Source organism: Pinus tabuliformis, chromosome 3_2 (genome assembly GCF_031772625.1).
Source record: "Pinus tabuliformis cultivar Carrire ecotype Pingquan chromosome 3_2, CPIR1, whole genome shotgun sequence".
In the NCBI taxonomy this organism is placed as follows: domain Eukaryota; kingdom Viridiplantae; phylum Streptophyta; class Pinopsida; order Pinales; family Pinaceae; genus Pinus; species Pinus tabuliformis.
In genome coordinates this window covers 746,673,338-746,686,694 of record NC_142302.1, presented here as the reverse complement: position 1 = coordinate 746,686,694, position 13,357 = coordinate 746,673,338, and the positions used below count along the sequence as shown (strand labels likewise).

The 13,357-nt window shown below is 40.5% G+C and overlaps 1 pseudogene; it reads left to right on the top strand.

The window, feature by feature from the left end:
• The first annotated feature begins 11,986 nt into the window (after nt 1-11,986).
• Nucleotides 11,987-12,888, top strand: LOC149182744 (uncharacterized; annotated as a pseudogene).
• Nucleotides 12,889-13,357: the final 469 nt, after the last annotated feature.

The following is a 13,357-nucleotide window of genomic DNA, read 5'->3' as shown; positions in this document are numbered from 1 at the left end:
GAGGAAAATATTTTGCAAATGCACATGGAACTATTGAACCCCCTGACTAGGATCTTGCATCGGTGTTTCATGCAATCTTATTGCAATCTCCAAGGCCTCTGCCTGAGTCATAATCTTCTGTTGTGACAGCGCAACCTTAGGTGAGGCAAGAGAGAAGCCACGAACCATTCGCGATGCTACACATCCATTAAATTCATGTTAGGTTCACGGATCATACACTTTAACCTCTAATCCAACTCCCAAGCTGTCTCACCTAGTTTCATCGCGATTTCCTTGAACCCCACAATCGACTGCACCTCTGATTTCAGCCTACCGAACTCTTTATTCAGCGTGGTTTGGATCTCTTCCAACACAGCTTTTGGGTTATCATTAGAGTACTTGATGTACCAAGTTAGCACGCAATCTTGCAAAGCACTAAACAATGTTTCCTTCTTCATGTGATCATCTGTTATGCCCTGAGCTTCCCATATATCTTTTACGATGAACCAGAACTGGTCCGAGTCCTCATTTCCAAAGCCCTTAAACAATGGAAGCTTCACTAAATTCACCATGTTGAGCTATGGTGGAGGTGGTTGTGGTGTGGGAGAAATCGCAGGTGACGGTTGATCTGAAAATGGAATGTACTTGTTTAAGGGTGCAAGGTATCCATTTCCAATAATTTCAACTATGAGCTAGACACTCCAAATGACCTCTAAAAATGTATAAACTTCTTATTTCTTATACAGAGATAGACTGTAGGGGCATTCATCGGACATGTCACCTCTAAAAAGAGGATGAGTTCCAAAGGCTACCTGGCCCTCTACAGGCTCTGCCTAAAGAAATAACAAAGTAAACACTTAGAAGTCTTTGACATACACATACTTGAAGTTTAAGGTCTTGCAGAATAAGACAAGTAACTTTCTGCAGCTGAACAGGTGATTATGTGTGTATGCAAGTTATATTTATTTGCTGTTTGAAACTTTATCTCAGTTTTGTTTAGCATCTCATCTTCAACAAATAAAGACATCAAAATGATAAAGTAGTTCACCCCTTTTGGGCTACATCTGCTGGACCAAGCCTCTCCAACTAGGCTTGTCCTCTTGTATTAAAATTGCTACAAAGCCTAATACAAGAATATGGGTGTCTCAAAGGATAGATCTAACTGTAAATATAGAATCAGAAGCTAGGAATAAGCCAAACATGCTCTTTCCCAAACACTAAATAGTGAATTTTGTACCTTATACAGTACTTTCCCCAATTGGCCTGGGTGGCCCTTTAAACTTGCATGGAGAATTTCAAGGTGAATATGACCTCAATTGGTTCTGAAACCTCTTCCATTAGACTTAGAAGGTCGAAAATAGCAGACATAGGCTTTTGAATCACCAAAAATGGATGAACATAGCCCCGAAACAGCGCCAACACTGAAATAGCCCTAGTGGCCCGGAAAGCTTCCCTGAAGTTAAACAGTGAGAAGAATGCCTCAAAAGAAAAAAAAAGTTGTAGAAATGGATTAAAAATGCTGAAAACCTTCAGGAATGACCTTCGTTCCACATTCACTGGCTGCAAAATTCCCAATGCAACTCCCAAACTGGTTTGGCCCTAGTGGCTCCTGGAACTTCCACAAAGCAAAAACACTAGCAAATGACCTCAGATGGCTGTGAAACCTATGCCAATGGCTTAAAAAGGTTGAAGAGACCCAAAATAAATAAAAAAATCATCCAAAGCGGACTTTCCTAGCCAAAGTTATGGCCATTTACTCCCAACTGCCAGTTGCCCTTGAAAAACTCCAGTTAGACTTTTAGTTACGGCCAGATAAGCCCGCCAAATATGGCGGTACCACCAAATTCGCCACCTCCGCCAAAATCTCTGCCAAATCCTGACTGACCGCTGGATTTAACTGTCGGTCTTTAATGTGCATGTGAACGCATTTACATTAACTGGCAGTTTGCATCGGATTGCGCGGTGACAGTTGGGTTTAGGCCCACGGTTTTGGGCGTTGGTCACGTGGTATGGGGGGCTGGCGCTTAGGGGCTGGCCCCCCTTTGGGCCCCACCCAAATCACATTTAAATTTCATATAACCTTTGCTCCGCCATTCAAACAAGGTCCGCTCCCATGGTGCGTTGGTAAGTCTTGGTGTTGGCTTCTGGCAGGTCGTGGGTTCAAACCATGCTCGACCCAACTTTTAAACATATGCGCCAACATATGCTGATGTCATCCCAGCCACGTGGCAGCCTCTGGGCTTGCCATGTGACAGCCTTTGATTCTCTGTCCAAAAGGAATATTCCGTGGAATATTCCAAGGAATATTCCGTGGAATATTCTTTTAAATTTTTTTTTTTTAAATTCAAAAATTAAGGGTTATTGGGCGATTTTGTTTTTGGCATAACTTTCTCATACGGCGACCGTTTTTCGAACCATTTGCGGTGCCAGAATCAGGAAGATGAGCTCTATCCGGTTGTTTAGGTTCCAATCAGTTTTGATCACTTTCATTTTTGACCATTTTACGACACTTGGTACTGAGCTCCTGATCGCACCTCCCAAATGAGAAGGCTTTTGGTCCCCAAAAGCTCATTGAATCTCTGAACTAAACCATACAGCACTTGAGGAACAGAAATATCCTCTTCCATTCAGCCAAAAGAGCATACTGATGCCAAAATGTCCTGCCTTGCCAACTGTTGTCATGGCAACTTTTCGCTGCATAAGCCAAGTACTCGTCGAATTCCGACCAAGCTCTTTCACCAGACAAACTGAAAATTTGCAGGAACCAGCAATGAAACTTGCTGATATATGAGCTGAAGTATTCCCCTGAACATGTGGGCTTGCCAGCTGTCACGATGCCCATCCATGGCACCTCCGCTCCAGAAGAAGAGCTGCCTCCCAAATGAGAAGGTTTTTACAAAGATGAAACACTTCATCATTTCTCCTCTTTACAATCTTGGAGATCAAATTAACTTTTTCCAAGTCAATATTACATTACATGCATGGTTAAAAACAAAGTAATCAACCCTTCAAGTTAATCACACATACATGTTTAAAATACAAGCAAATCATCATGATCCCTGTGCTCATGCATATCATTCTCATGCATGCAGTTTATCCTTCAACTTTCTCTTAAGTACAATCATAAGTACAAGATCCTCGATCACATGTACATGTACTTTCAAAGCTGAAATGAATATAACTTTCACTGCGATAGAGTGAATCTCATACTCAGCTTTTCCATCCTGCAACTTGCATTCCCTTAACAAAGAAATGCATTCAATCAAAGACATGCAACTTTAATTGGATAAGAATTCTAACCATTTCTTACCAATCCATTTCAAAGGTGCTTCCTTTAACTGCACATTGATATCAACATGTGTATCATCCTGACACATATCAATGATGGAAACTTCCTTCCCATTCTTGCCATACTCTTTCTCCCATTTCTTCAATTTTCGTGGAAGCATTGTTGGATTCAGAGTCCAACACCTTTCAACAGTATGTCCTTGCTTATGGCAATAAGTGCAACACATGTTCATCTTCTTGATAGCATGATTTGCATTGTTCAATGGAACTTTGGCTTCTTGCCTCCTTTCCTTCAAAAGTTTCCTGTAGGTTGCCATTCTTTTCCAACATCTAGAAACATTATGGTTAACCAAACCACAAAAAGAACATGCAATTCTTTTCCAATGCTTGTGTGGAAATTTTCCATGCTTTACATGATCAAAGGAAATATGATTGAAATCAGATTTATACCTTTGTCTTTCACCTTCATTACCTTCATGAGGAGATGAATCAAATGAAGAAGAAGCTCCTTTTGGAACACCATGAATCCCTTTAATGGTTTTAGAGCTTTCACCACTTCCTTGTTCAAGTGCATGCTTATGCACACCTTCTTCCTGTAACACATGTTTCAAACTATTGCATTCCTCAAGGATACAACTTTTACAACCTTTACATAGAGAACTTGAAATGAAACTCCTTCCAGGAACTATTTCAATTGCCTTCATGGCTGCTTTGGAACATTCTCCATAAGATTGTCCATAGCCAAGACCCAAATTCTTAGGCCTTACCTCAACCCTTATTGGCTCAACTATACCCTGTGCATGTTTGCCCAATCCTTTTCCTTCATATCCCATTTTGGACATCAACTTGGACCCTATGCCCCTGGTATGTTTCTCAAAAGAACCAACATAAACATTCTTATTAGAATTTGAAGACAAACTAGAATTGTTTACCTCTTCTTCCAGCTGATACTTGGCTAAGGCTTCTTTGGCAAAAAGGAGTTGTGTCTCCAGCTCATGCATCCTTTCCAGCTTCATGTTTGCAATATGAAGTTGGCCTTCCATTTCCTGCAATTGGTTAGAAAGAAACTGCTTCTCTTCCCTCATGGAATTCAACTGCTCTTGAAGTCTAGAGCTCTTTCTTTCATCCTCATACATTTCTTTCACCATATTCATCATGATGAAAAATTCTTGCTTCAAGCCTTCATCAAAGAATCTTGTGAAGGAGGACAATTTTGAGAACTCACTTATGGAAGTTGTCATTAAAAAAATGAACAGAAGAGCTTCAACAAACTCAAACAAGAAGTACTTTGCAGAATAATAAAGCAGTCAATCTCCAACACTGCTTAAGACACCTTTCAAGCTACACAATCAAGCTAGTGATGTCAGTCAAGCAAACCTAGTGCTCTGATACCATCTGATCTGAAAATGGAATGTACTTGTTTAAGGGTGCAAGGTATCCATTTCCAATAATTTCAACTGTGAGCTAGACACTCCAAATGACCTCTAAAAATGTATAAACTTCTTATTTCTTATACAGAGATAGATTGTAGGGGCATTCACCGGACATGTCACCTCTAAAAAGAGGATGAGCTCCAAAGGCTACCTGGCCCTCTACAGGCTCTGCCTAAAGAAATAACAAAGTAAACACTTAGAAGTCTTTGACATACACATACTTGAAGTTTAAGGTCTTGCGGAATAAGACAAGTAACTTTCTGCAGCTGAACAGGTGATTATGTGTGTATGCAAGTTATATTTATTTGCTGTTTAAAACTTTATCTCAGTTTTGTTTAGCATCTCATCTTCAAAAAATAAAGACATCAAAATGATAAAGCAGTTCACCCCTTCTGGGCTACATCTACTGGACCAAGCCTCTCCAACTAGGCTTGTCCTCTTGTATTAAAATTGCTACAAAGGCTAATACAAGAATATGGGTGTCTCAAAGGATAGATCTGACTGTAAATACAGAATCATAAGATAGGAATAAGCCAAACATGCTCTTTCCCAAACACTAAATAGTGAATTTTGTACCTTATACAGTACTTTCCCCAATTGGCCCTAGTGGCCCTTTAAACTTGCATGGAGAATTTTGAGGTGAAGATGACCTCAATTGGTTCTGAAACCTCTTCCATTAGACTTAGAAGGTCGAAAATAGCAGACATAGGCTTTTGAATCACCAAAAATGGATGAACATAGCCCCCAAACAGCTCCAACACTGAAATGGCCCTGGTGGCCCGGAAAGCTTCCCTGAAGCTAAACAGTGAGAAGAATGCCTCAAAAGGAAAAACGAGCTGTAGAAATGGATTTATAATGCTGAAAACCTTCAGGAATGACCTTCATTCCACATTCACTGGCTGCACAATTCCCAATGCAACTCCCAGCCTAGTTTGGCCCTGGTGGCTCCTGGAACTTCCACGAATAAAAAAACACATGAAAATGACCTCAGATGGCTATGAAACCTATGCCAATGGCTTCAGAAGGTTGAAGAGACCCAAAATCAAAAAAAAATTCGTCCAAAACGGACTTTCCTAGCCAAAGTTATGGCCATTTACTCCCAACTGCCAGTTGCCCTTGAAAAACTCCAGTTAGACTTTTAGTTACGGCCAGATAAGCCCGCCAAATATGGCGGTACCACCAAATTTGCCACCTCCGCCAAAATCTCCACCAAATCCTGACTGACCGCCGGATTTAACTGTCGGTCTTTAATGTGCATGTGAACGCATTTACATTAACTGGCAGTTTGCATCGGATTGCGCGCTGACAGTTGGGTTTAGGCCCACGGTTTTGGGCGCTGGTCACGTGGTATGGGGGGCTGGCGCTTAGGGGCTGGCCCCCCTTCGGGCCCCGCCCAAATCACATTTAAATTTCATATAACCTTTGCTCCGTCATTCAAACAAGGTCCGCTCCCATGGTGCGTTCGTAAGTCTTGGCGTTGGCTTCCAGCAAGTCGTGGGTTTAAACCATGCTCGACCCAACTTTTAAACATATGCGCCAACATATGCTGACGTCATCCCAGCCATGTGGCAGCCTCTGGGCTTGCCACGTGGCAGCCTTTGATTTTCTGTCCAAAAGGAATATTCCCCAAAATATTCCAAGGAATATTCTGTGGAATATTCTTTTTTTATTTTTTTTTTAAATTCAAAAATTAAGGGTTATTGGGCGATTTTGTTTTTGGCATAACTTTCTCATACGGCGACCATTTTTCGAACCGTTTACGGTGCCAGAATCAAGAAGATGAGCTCTATCTGGTCATTTAGGTTCTAATCATTTCTGAGCACTTTCATTTTTGACCATTTTATGACACTTGGTACTGAGCTCTTGATCAACGGTGGTGAAGGTGGAGGTGGTGTAGGTGGAGGTGGTAGTCATAGGAACCCTTGTTTTATCAACTAAACTACACTTCATGGAGAAGCCTACGCTACTCCCTCGTCGTCACTCAATGGAGGTAAAATCAGTGGACTATATTCAGGACCCTTTCTTCCGGCATTCCTGTAAGTCTTTCCACTTCCTGTAGCTCCGAACATCAAGGTAGCTGCATAATCCGCTTTTTGCACAATAACATCTTAATCCAAGTATTTAAAGACTTCAAGTACTTACCTCACATATCTTTAAAAAAGAACCACTCTGCCTCGTTGTAACTAATTGAGGTATCGACCACGAATTCAGTCACAAACCCTCCTATGATATGATTGAACCAATGATCGACAACGTGGGCGATCTTATCCTCAGAGGCTTCCAGTCTCTGTACTAACTCTAGGTTCCAGACGATAGGACCGTCAAGCCTCCACCTTCCTTGGCTATCTACTAGCTTCACGATCCACTTGTATGTCTCAATTGGAAAGGAAAAAAGAAAGATCTCGTGGATTTCTGTATACAGGTACCTATCTAGCCATTGTTCCTTCATCAGCAGCGGATTTCTATTCTCCTGCACCGCAAATTTGTGGATCTTCCTATCCAACCAACCTTCGATCTCTTTCTTAATTGGATTCTAGTGATACGACATCACACATCTCTCATGCAGATTCTGGTCTCAACAATGGAATCATTTGTTGGCTTTATGGGCCCTGACCTAGGTTCAACATTAGTTAGCCAAACAAATCCCTACATTACTGGCCCTTTTGGCATCAACTCATGGAGTGCGGACCGAAGTTTCACCCAAATCAGTATAGGGGGATGCTAGAATCAAGTTTCCACACCTTGAGATGGTTGTGATGTCGGTTTATACCCTCCTCTCCTGCTTTCACTGAGGTCGCTAAGCATTAGGGCTTATTGATATACCCTCTATCCTACCCTTCAATACCTTCACGAAGGTGTACGATTGACCTTCGTGCAGCCCTAACCAATGGTTCAGGTACTTTTGCACTCCTATGACGATGTATTGTATAGGTTCCCAAGTTATGAATGTGTTTTACTTATTCTATCAATCAATTACAGTTATCGTCGCGTAAACTAATATTCTTATTTGTGTTCAATTAACAAATATAATCACATACATTTTCACATCAAATAAACATTGTAATATAAACCCATATCGTAACATAATATAATTAGATGCATTAACAGAGACTAAATGCACAGTAATTGAAAAATACTTCTCTTTATTGATATCTCCGGTTTAATACAAACTCTATCCACCCTGCGTACATAGCTGCAGGGGTCCACGCACTCAGCTATGGACTTCTACGCTAGGCCTCTGCGCACTGAGCTGCAGAACCTCTACCTATGCTAAGAATCGAAAACACTTAGACTTTTTCCACTCTTCCTCATTACTAACTCTTAACTACTTAGAGCTTACTTAGCTCCTTTTTATCCAATCCCATGGTCCACGGACCATGGGTAGATATTTACAGTCGACTTGACACTTTACAAAATAAGGGCAGACAACCCTTTATGACTCTTGACACGTTCATGCTCTGCGACCACAAAATGTGGAGAATTTACAACTTTTTTACAAAATTGTCCCAAAATATGGGCTTTTAGCCCCAAAACTGCTCTTGGGGGAACCCATTCCCAACATGCTCCAGTGTTAAAGATTTCATATTCGGAAAAAGATTTTGTGGTATGTACATATGCTTGGAATAGAAGACTTGGTGGAGTCTTAGCATAGGAAAGATAAGTAGTATGATATGAATTAAGAAAACTAAATGAGCACAAGAAGAATTATCCGACACATGATCCTGAGTTGGCAACAATCATCCATGCCTTAAATATGTGGAGACACTATCTTCTTGGTAGGCGATTCATCTTGATGAGTGATCATAGTGGATTGATGTATCTATTTGATCAACTCAATTTGAATTCCATACAAGCTAGATGATTGGCCATGATCAGTGAGTTCGACTTTGAGATCAAGTACTTTAAAGATAAAGAGAACAGGGTTTCATATACTCTTAGCAGGCGCGTACAGGTAAATCAAATAACAACTATGAGTTCTTATGGATCATATTTACACGATCGTATCTTGCAGGTAGGACAATGGGATGATAGGTATAGGGAGCTTATGCATAGGTTACAACAAGGTACATGTGATACAGATGTGGACTATCATCTCACAATAGATGGCTTTGTTAGATTTAGGGACAAGATATATGTGCCAAACGACAGTGAGCTCAAGAAGCTTATCTTGAGGGAATTTCATGCTAAGCCATATTAAAGTCACCCAGGGTATCAAAATACATTGATAGTGGTGAAGAAGTTCTAATATTGGCCAAATCTGAGGAAGGATGTGGCAGAGTTTGTGGCTAGATGCTTGGATTGTTAAGAGGTAAAAGGAGAGTGTAAGGATCCAGGTGGTCTACTACAACCAATTTTCATTCCAAAGTTGAAATGGGAGGTCATGTCCATGAAATTCATTACCATTTTGTCGAGGACATCTAGACAACATGATTCCATCGTAGTTGTGGTGGATAGGTTGACGAAGGTATCACACTTCATTCTAGTAAATTCTACATATTCAGTTAATGATGTAGCACACATCTTCATCAAATATGTAGTGAGGTTGTAGGGTGCTCTGAAGAAGATTGTGTCAGATAGAGATGCCAAGTGTAGCACCCTCATCCCACATCTACCCAAGTAACTGGCCAAATGGGGTAAATATGCGACAAGAGGCCACTATAATGAGATTAAACCTCCTAATTCACCTTAAGGAAGTGAAATCGACAGAAGCACACCACACATACCCTCCACATCAACAACACAACTCCTAGGAGCTATCCCAACATGTCAGGTAACCAACCCCTAGGTCCCATTGAGTTTTTAAACCATTAAACCCTCAGATGCTCCCTTGATATGGACAAGGGTGCATTTGGGAGGCTCTAGACGTTCCCACAACATGGGTATGCATGCTTCTATAGAATTTTATCCTTAGACCTGTGTCACAACTCTGGGATTTGTGCCAGTTTTTCAGGCCCGGAGCCTAGGTCACTACCCAAAACTCAATGACACCTTTAGTATTAAACACACATGGGTAGCAGAGGAATATGAAAGATAAAACATGAGAGTACATTTTTTATTAACAATTGATATACATTTATAGTACATGGTTTGACCGCGGGGTTCCACATCCCAAGGTCTCTTGGACTTCATTTTGGTTGTTCAGCTTCCACACTAACCCATAAAGGATTAGGTGTCCAACATTCTCCCCCTTAATCCGAAGAGTTATGTACGAGTCCAAGAAGAGAGATGTAATACAAAATGTGCAAAAATGCATGGCAGCACTAGGCTGAATGTGCTCTCTGAAATGTTGGTATAAAGGGTAGTGGTTTAAGGATGACCACCAACACTGGAATGCTTAGTGCAATTCCTATAACTCTTCCAAAACTAGCAAGAAGCTGAAGTCTTCTGCTAGAGGAAGTGCTCCTATTGTTTTGTAGAGGGAAACCTTCAACCATGAAAGGGAGTTCTCACCCCGCATAAAAGGGAGAACTTCAACCTGAAAAGGGAAGTCTCAAGCTGTGATGGTTTAAGGATGACCAACAACTCTGGAATGTTCAATGCAATTCCTGGAACTCTTCCAAAACTAGCATGACGATGAAGTCTTCTGCTAGAGGAAGTGTCCCCAATTCTATTCCTGGAACTCTTTCGAAAATGGCAAGAAGCTGAAGTCTTATGCTAGAGGAAGTGTCCCAAATTCTTTGAAGAGGTATTACCAACTGAAGGCATGCTCAGGGGTATCTTTGTCTCTGGCTACAACTCTGAAACTGGCGTGGCAGGTTTTGGCTCAAGCTCGCTTCATGTGACTTTGAAGCTTGTAGATGACCATCATTCCCCCCCCTATCAAATACAAGGTGAGATGATGGAGAAATCTCAACTGCAAGACTGTTCAATACTCTGGAACAGGTTCTGACATGTGATTGAAGTATCTTCTTAGCTATTGATGCCCATTGCCAAGAAGTGATCCATCCTAGATGAATCTTTGTTCTTGCAGGAGACTTGTTTTTGAAGCATCTATTTGAGGAATGATTGGTTTTATGACAGTGCTTACATGGATGAAGATCAAAACAATGATCTTTAAGATGGCCAACTCGGTCACAGTGTTGGCATTTCACAATTTGTTGTTGTTGCTGTGGAAGAGGGGCAGAATCTGGAATAGCTGGAGGTGAACTGTCATGAGGAGCAGGTGAATTGTCATGAATGAATCCAACACTTTGAAATTGGATTGGTTTGGAGTAGTTTGGAATATGAAAGGACAAGTCCTTGTCATATCCAAGACCAGTTCTGTGCTTGTTATGGAAAAGCTCTTCCCAAGGTCTGATGATGGGCTTGGGAAGTGAAAACTAAACTTTTGCATGTACAACTGCTGCTTTATGGGAGTCTGTTTCAATCTTCTGAATAGAAATAGGTTCAGAATGACTCCTCTGTTTTAATTCTTCTTGTTGTAGCTGAGATTCCAGCTGCAAAAAATCAATTTTTTCTTGTGCATTTCGTAGACAGACCAAAATGTCTATGAGAGAAACTTTGCTAACTTTTAATGTATCTTGAGTAGTAGACAATATCAGAGTTTTGAGGAACTCTAGTACTTCATTGATTCTGGCTATTTTTTTTTCAATGTCAGAATCACACCTTAAAAACTGATCACAACTACTACTCAATGAAGAAAAGTAATACCCACTCACAGTACATAACAATATCCTTTATAAATGTGTAGCAAATGACCAGTGTGTAGCTAGCAAGCATCAATTATAATCCAGTACATAAAAATAAGAGTTTACTCATGACCAACACTATGTTCTCACAATACAACCGACTAAACTTTTCTCCACAAAAGACTACTTTTATTTGTCAAAACAATCATTGCCTTTATTCAGCCCACCAAAATCTTATGTAGCAGTTGAAGTAATAAGGAATCAATGTATATATATGTAGACAAAAACTATAATGAGTTTTAAATACAATGACACAACTTGGGGTAGCAGCAACTGCAAATTTTCTTAGATCCTTCAGATACTAGAAAGAGCTGTCACAGTAGAAATACCAGTGGTAAGTTTCTTTATTAAATCATCCTCTGTGAGATCAAGAAATTCAGGATCAAATACCAATCCATTGTCATATACAGACTGCACAATCAATCCATAGGAAAATGGCCGAATGTTAAGCTTTGCTAGCAAAACTACCTCAGAAGAACCAACCTTGTCTCCTTTTCTTTCTCTCTGTCACATGCGTTTGTAATACATTGACTCCCCACAGCAGACAGCTTGAGCTGGTTAATACAAGGCTCACATCATTTTTTTTCTTAGCGACTGAGCGTCTTTTTCTTCATCGTCTCATGTAGATGGATGATGAGGATAGAAAAGGGGTGCACCCTGCCTTGAATGATGAACCTTTGGATGAAAAGTGTCTTAAAGATTATGCAATGCTAAGACTGATATTTGCTAAAACTGAAAGAGATGCAGTTATTCATGAGAGAGATAAGGCAATTGCAGAAAAGAAGATTTCTCTTGCAGAGAAGGAAGCAGCTTACGCACAAAGAGATGCTACTTTTGCTCAGAGAGATGAAGTGATAATGGAACGAGATGCTGCATTTGTAGCTCTAGAGAATGCGAGGGATGAAAGAAATCGTGGATGGCAGGCTTACAAAGCTCAATTAGCACAAATGGCTGCTTCTCCCCATTTAACTCAAATAGGTGCATGTAGTAGGGATCCAAGAATATTTCAAACGATCAGTATTCAACATGATTGTACATATGCAATAGGAGATAATGAATTTCTTGCCTTGACAACTGGAACTTTTGAATTAGGACCTATCTTGGAATGTTGTGAGGCAACTCCAAAGGCCAGTAACGAGATAGTTACAAGGGAACCTAAAAAGGGAATAAGGTCAAAGAAAAACTCCTAGGATGTGGATGGAAGTATTCCCCAAGTACCAAAGCCACCTTCCAAGAAGAGGTAGGTATGAGGGCAACAATCTAAAGCTCCAAATGGGGTAGAAGTTGGTTCACAGGGAAAAGATCATGAAAACAACTTTGGTAATGATTGTGCTATTTATAACCCTTCTATGCTAATACCCTACTGTTTGTGTACTAGGGCAAACCAACTGGGTTACATATGGGGAGTTCTATGTATTACCAAAGTCTACATATTACCAATGCGTATTGTTGGGAGCAGCGTGGAGAGAGCATCCAGAGGTTTGACAATGAAGGTCTAGCAATGGAACGTTGATAACATTTAATGGAGCAATACAGTGAAGAGAGGCAACGAAGGCTAGCAAATGGTTCCCCTATATTTTCAGTCCCCTGCAGTGGCATAGAGACCAAGACATTCTGGAGTGCATTCTTTTCAAATTGTTGCAAGGGAATGAACAATTATGATGCAACATAATATAGATTGATACCATTACTTGTTCGCTTCCTCCATAAATAGAGTGACTAGACCATTAAAGATTGCAGCCCAAAAAGAGAAGTTCAATTTGAGGATAGATTTTTCACATTACAGATATGAGATCCCACCAGGCGTACTAATCAGTATTCGGATCTGTTGAAGTAGGTATCAAAATGAATCTAATCTGGAATGGATCATATCCATCAATGATAACCAAAAGTGGCGTTTTGATGAACCGTAAGAGCTATTGTGGAAAGTAACACTGGCATTTTATATCATCACACATTTTAAGATAT